Source organism: Tupaia chinensis, unplaced genomic scaffold (genome assembly GCF_000334495.1).
Source record: "Tupaia chinensis unplaced genomic scaffold, TupChi_1.0 Scaffold000386_1, whole genome shotgun sequence".
NCBI lineage: Eukaryota > Metazoa > Chordata > Mammalia > Scandentia > Tupaiidae > Tupaia > Tupaia belangeri.
Window position 1 is genome coordinate 596,567 of NW_006159888.1, and position 7,138 is coordinate 603,704.

The 7,138-nt window shown below is 40.1% G+C and overlaps 1 pseudogene; it reads right to left on the minus strand.

Moving 5' to 3' along the window:
* Positions 1 to 4,403: 4,403 nt before the first annotated feature.
* On the minus strand, positions 4,404 to 5,881 carry LOC102497282 (lysine-rich nucleolar protein 1 pseudogene; annotated as a pseudogene).
* Between the last annotated feature and the right edge of the window lie 1,257 nt (positions 5,882 to 7,138).

Consider the following 7,138-nt stretch of genomic DNA (forward strand, 5'->3'; position numbering starts at 1 on the left):
GAGGTGCGGGCAGGAGATTGAAGGTCAGGGAGACGTGTCATAGGTCGGGACAGCAGGCAAGGCAGATGGAAACTGCAAGATGAGCCCCTCATCTGGGAGCAGGTCAAGGGTCTGCCAAGATCAGGCCCTGTCCTGGGTCTGCAGGTGCCAGCAATTCTTTCAGGGCTTCCCCCACAGCCCTGCCTTGGTAAGTCCTTCCTCTGTGAATGGGGAATTGTGTTGATGAGTTCTGGCCCAGCACTGCCTAAACGTCCATAAAAATGAGTTTATAAGATGAATCAAATGACTCGTCGGGTTTTAGGCCTGGGTGTTATTGTTCCCTGAGAATGGCAACCACCCTCTGTATTTTATTATATCTTAGCCATAAAGCATACCCTGGGAAGTCTTTGAGAAGACTTGCTGAGTTGGCAGAACAGCCCCTCTGTGGATGGAAAGATCAGCTATTATTAAAATGAACCCATTAACCAAGATGCTTTCTAAACTCCAGATGATCTCTTTTCTATTATCCTCTAAGAAGATTAACATTTTTAGTGTTTCTTTTATGAAGTTTTGGGGAAAGACAAATAACCCAAGGTTAAATAGAGGCACCTTTTCCTTTCCTGTCAATTTCTTTTTCTTTTTCAGAGCCTTTAGTCAGAAACAAGGAGTTCCGGACTACACAGCTACATTTTCCATCATTCACCAAATGTCAGAAAATATTTCCAATGGCTGAGTCATTTATTTGTTCAACAAATACTTATTTAGTGACTGTAAGGACCAGGTAAGGGAAATCAGAAATGTGGGATGGCATGCTCATGGATTGGAAGAGTTAATATTATTAAAATGTCCATATTACCCCAAACAATCTATAGATTTATTATAATCCCTATCAAAATTCCAATCATGGTTTTCACAGAAATAGAAAAGCAATCCTAAAATCTGTATGGAACCACAAAGGACCCCAGATAGCCAAAGCTATCTTGAGTAAAAAGAGCAGGGAAGAAGATACCACATCACTCAATTTTAAAATACATACCACAGGTATAGTCAGAGCAATTACTGGCATAGAAAGAGACATATAGACCAATGGGACAGGACGAACAGCTCAGAACGAAGACCAGGCATTTATGGCCAAATGCTTTCAACAGATATGCCAAGAACATATATGGGGAAAGGACAGTTTCCTCAATAGAGTGTGGAGGTGCCAGACAGTGATGGTTAAGGTAGTTGTATCCCACATGGCTAGTTGTGAGATCTGAGTCCAAGACCTGCTGGCTTGAAAAACACTCAGAATGTGTGTGTGTACACATGCAAAATCCTGAGAGAACAGAGGAGAAGGGATTGTGGTGTAATAACCCTCCGTGGGAGGCACTTTCTTACTTTCTCTCTGCCTCCAGCGAGTGCACATACCCTATAGCAAAAACTTGCTGAGCAAGAGAGAGATGGAGGAGAAGGGATTATAGCATGACCATCTCCCGGAGGGGATGCACTCTCACTCTCTCCTCCCAGCTATTGCACATGCCCTCTGGTAAAATTGGAAAAAAAAAATTTTATAGGGAAAACTGGATATCCAAATACAAAAGACACATGCCCTCTGGTAAAATTGGAAAAAAAAATAGTATCGGGAAAACTGGATATCCAAATACAAAAGTATAAAATTGCACTTTTATTTCACATTATATACACAGAAATCCACTAAAAAAAGACTTAAATGTGAGACCTAAAACTATTAAATACTAGAAGAAAACATGGAAAAATTTTCAAAACATTGGTATGGGCAATAATTTTTTTTTGTTTGTTTATTTTGTTTTTATTTATTTATTTATTTATTTTTTGTTTTTAGATAGTACTCTAATAGCACAGGCAGCAAAAATGAAAACGGACAAATGGAACTACTTCAAATTAAAAGGTTCTGCACAATCAAGGAAATAGTTAACAATAGCGAGGCAACCTACGGATTAAAATAAATATTTGTAGGGACTAGCAGATGGTGTAATGGTTATGTTGCTGGACTTCCACAAAGTCAACCATGGTTTGAGTCCCAGACCTGGCAGCTTAAAACTCACCCAGGGCACATGTGCGTGCGTGCCCAAAATCCTAAGAGGAGAATAGAGGAGAAGGGATTGTGGCATGGCCATCCTCCTGGGGGAGGGTGATTTCTCACTTTCTGTCACTCTGTCTCTCTCTGTCTTTCTGGTGAGCACATATGGAATTTGTAAACTGTATGTCTGATAAGAGCCTAATGTTAAAAATATATAAAGATCCCAAACAACTCAAAATATAATTAAAATATGAGGAAAGGAGCCAAGTGTATTTTCAAAAGAAGATATAAATGTAAACAGATACATTATAAAATTGTTGGGTAATTCCCACAGCCTGGTGATTAAAGGAGCTAGATCTCACATAGCTGGCTGCATAGTTTGAATGTTGGCCTGTTGGCTTGAAAGACATGCTAACTGTGTGTGCTTGTGTGCCTCAAATCCTGACAGGATGGAGAAATGAAAAAGAGATTGCAGTGTAGCCTCACCCCACTGGGGATCCCCCCCCCCAATGTCTCATTGTCTTTCTGACTCGTGCTTGTGCCTTCTGACAAATTTAAAAACTGCTCAACATCACTAATGTAAAAATGTGTTAAATCATTGCCAATTATAACCACAATGAAGAGCTATGGTGGTTTAGGCAGCTGGACCCTACATGGCCAAGCTGTGCAGTTTGAGTTTTGGACATGAAAGCTTAAGAAAAACAGTGAATGCGTATGTGTACACATGCCTAAAATCCTAAAGGGAGGAGGAAATTGAGAAGGAATTTCAATGTGACCATTCCCTAAAAGAGGTGCTTTCTCCTTTTTCCTTTCTCTCTGTCTCCCTGTATTTCTTTGGTGAGCACAAGTGCCCTCTAGCAAAACAAAATAAAACACACCACAACATAGAACCATAATGAAATACTACCTATTAGAATGACAGTAGAGACCAGCAGGTGGCGTGGTGGTTAAGGTGCTAGACTTCCACATGGCTGACCACAGTTTGAGTCCCAAACCTGGTGGCTTGCTTTCTCACTTTCTCTGTCTCTCTGTCTGTCTGTCTGTCTGTCTCTGGTGAGTGCATGAGCAAAATAGCAAATTAAAAAAAAAAATAATAATTCTTAAAAAAATAAAATAACCATTATTGAAGACAAAAGATAACAAATGTTGGTAAGTATATAGATAAAAGGTACCCCTATTGGTGAGAATGTAAATTAGTATAGCCTTTATGGAAAACTGTATTGAGGATGTTCCCCACACTATAAATAGGATTACCATGTGATGCAGCAATCTCATTTCTGAGTATATATTACAAGGAATTGAAATCAGTATGTTGAAGAGATGCCTGCACTGCCATGTTCATTGCAGGATTATTCACAGCAGTCAAGATATGGAAGCAGCCTAAGTGTCTATCAACCAATGAATGGGTAAATAATTATGGTATATATTGAGTTGTGAGAGAAATCATGACATATTTTTCTGACAACCCAATATGTAGTAGACTAGCACACAGCCTTAAAACTGGGCAGTTAACTTTAACCCTTTCATGTGGTTCTTTCCCTGTGGGTAGTTTTTTCACAAGCACATGCTGATCAATACTATATGAATACTCAAGAAGAGCACTCTGAAAACCTCCAGAATTTTCTGTTTTCCCATCTATTCTAAATTCCTTTTTAAAATTTTCATTGTTTTTGAGTCATCAAGTACATTTTAATAATAAATTATTATTTAATTTTTTACCACTTTATTAACATGTGAGGTGTACATTCTATAATGTTTCATTGAGGGGTTACTCTTAAGGTTACAGTATTACAGTACACGTCTTTTAATAATTGCAGTCTTTTCCAGATGAATCCTTCTATGGTTTTCCAAGAATGATTGGATCTTAGAACATTTTATTGTTTATTCCTTTCCAACTTTTGTGGTATTGTCTTAAAATAAAAATTCCACATATATTATAAACCACATGTAACACTATCATTATTTTGTTTGACCAGTCAATATTCATTTAGATTTTCTCATATATTTATCCTTTCCATTCCTCTTCATTTGTTCCTTTACTTATGTATTTTTTTCTTTTTTGGGTGATCCTGGACGATTTATTACTTTATCCCTAAAATTTAGTTGCCTCATCTTTAAGATCGGGATAATAGTAGCACCCATTATGAAGATTAAATGCATGAATGCAAGAAAAGCACTTCAGTATGTGCCTGGCAGTTGCTAACCTCTCCAGTTTAGCTGCCATTACTATACACACTGAGGTCTTGCAAACAGGGATGGAATGTCTGGACGGCTATTGTTTTTAGTCTCTCATTCTCATGACCCCTGAAATGTGAGCTGCCCTCACGTGGGATCATTCAAGCCCATCAGGATAATTGTCCTTAATCCTCGCAGGTGTTTGATTCTAGACAACTGTCAAATGGCTTTTGTCTGCAAAACTGAGGGAGAAAAGCAATTTGGGAGGACAAACACCAGAGTTTAATCTTCTAACTTGACCTAGAGGCATATTCCTGTTAAAATAAAAGATTTTGTTGGAGGCAGTGGAGAAGCCTAGGCTGGTTCTGCGGTAGCTCTTCCAGTTCATGGCACAGTCGTAGTCCTGCTGCAGGTTCTGCTGCAGGCTGTCGGCCGCCTTCTTGCTGAGGGCCATGTTGGACTGTCCACTCATACTAGGGAAGTAGCTGGATGAGGGGAAGAGGTTTTTAAAGCCACCAATAAGTTTGAGAAATTTCAGTTTCTGTTTCTTGGTTTCAAAACCAACAGTATCCCACTGGCCAAACTGGGTTCCCGTCCTCCTGTTTTCAGATGCTTCTGTTTTGTCACCATCAATCTCTTCTTGCAAGACCTTTCGTCTCACCAGGTCTATGTGGGCCTCATCCATGTTGCCCTTCTTTTCCAACACCACCTCTAGGTCTGTGTATAGCTCCTCCTCCCAAGGATCTCCTGCTGCCCCACTCTCTTCCTTTTTCTTCTTCCTTTTCAGAGCCAGCTCCTCAATGCCTTGCTGCTCCACCTTTTTCTTGGACTTCTTTTTCTTCTTGGCCAGGGCCTTCAGGCCATCTTCTATCAGGATGTACTCTGCCTCAATCTTGGCCAGCTTCTTTTTGCTAACTTTCCTAGGGCTGCCCTCTGTGGACCTGGAGAGGTTTGAATGACCCTGGACAGTGTCTCCTTCCTGGTGGATTTTCTTCATCTTCCTTCTGTGTTCTCTGGGGCTTCCCTGCTTCCATTTCTGCCCCAAGGCTGTCTGTTCCTCACTCCCCTTCCCCTTGGAACAACTGGACAGAGCATCCTCAGCCTCGCAGGACCAAGAGTCCCGGACTGAGAAGGCTGTAGCATACTTGCCCTTTTTTTCCTTCTTGTGTTTTTTGAGCTTCTTGCCAACTCTGGTCATGCCCTCACTTTGTCTGCGCTCTGGGGAGATCTTTTGTCCCTGAGCTTTGGGACACAGCCAGAGTTAACAAGGACTTCCTCTTTGTCTTCTTCTCCCCTCTGTGGACCTCACAGTGACCAAGTGACTGCTTTCTGGGGCTGGGTGACTTGTCTGCTGGTAGGACATGCAGCTGGGTCTCAGATTCTGGGGGCTCCTCACTAAGGGAGCTGTGGCCCTTCTTTTTCTTCACTAGAGGCATCTCAGATGCCTGTCCTTGGACCACATTCTTAGAGAGGGATGTGGTTCTTACAGGAGAACTGTCAGAGAAATAATTATCACTGTATAATTCTGATATTGAGTCTCATGGAGTGGGAAAGGCAGGTGGGCACTCATTGCTTCCAATAAGATTTACAAATATCCCTGTCATCAGCTCCACTTACACCTCCATTCTCCTTTTTCTTTTCTGGGAGCCCAAGGCCCAGGTCTACTTTTTGGGTCTTGGTGATCATTCCCATAGGCCAGACTTCCCTGCCTCCATGTGAAAGCCTGCTCCGCCGTGACCCCCTTAGGTGTATTATTTTTGTCCAATAAACTTAGTTTTTTTTTTATGGTGGGTTTTCTGGTGATAAAATTTTTCTTTTTGTTTTCCTTGAAATGGTTTGTTTGACTTTCTTTCTCTTGCTTGCCTTTTTGGGGTGAGAATCATATTTTATGTCTTCCATGAATGGGAGAGATAGGGCCTTGATGCCATGGTCCACTTCCAGCCTCGGCCAGACCTAGATCACAGCCCTATGTGCATACTGCGGGAGGCCTCTGGACACAAACCTGGAACCTTTCTACTTGGGCCAGCCTTGCAGAGGATTGTGATTGGGGTTCATTGTTGCACCATTATCTTATCCCCTGCCTTTGTTTGTTAAGGCTATTTTTCCTTAGTAGAGAATAGGAGGTTGGTAGCTACTTTCTTTATGCACTTTAAAGATGTTGTTTCATTTTCTCCTGGTTTCTGTTGATTTTGAGAGTTTTCTATCAGTCTTGTTAGTCTCATTGTTGCTTTGTTGAAAGTAGTCTATCTTTTCCCTCTAGCTACTTAAACAATTCCTATTTTTTAGGACTTTTACTCTGATGTACCTAAGATTTTTCCCCCTACGTGTAACACCTGGAATCTGTGATTTGATATCTTTCATCATTTTTTACCTCTTCATATTTTTACTTTTGTGCCATTCTCTCTTCTTTTTTGGGAGTTAAATCACATACATACAAGTCATTTTTACTGTGCCTTCTTTGACACTTATGGTAATTTCTGTATTTTTATCTTCTGGGTTTTAGCCCAGATATGTTTTTCAGTTCATGAATTCTTTCTTCATTATGTTTAAATTCCTATTTATCAAATTCTTATATTAGTTATTCTACTTTTAATTTAGAAATTTAATTTGAATTTTTTTGGCTAAAATTCTTACCATTTAATTTGTTGAACATATTAATCACAGCTATTTGAATATTAATTTCTGATAACCGTAATATTTAGATATCCAGTGGTCTGTTTCTAATGTCTCTTTTTCCTTTGTTTCAGTTTGCTCTTATCTTTTTGCCCAGTTTTTCTTTCCTTATTGAAGACAGGTATGGTGTATAATAAAATCACAATATAACTTGAAGCTCTGGAGAGTTTTTACTATTATACTCACTCTTCTGGAGAGAACTTAGGTTTTTTTCTGGAAGGCTTTTGGACCAGGGAAGACCACTCAGTCTGAATGGACTTGAAACTGGAT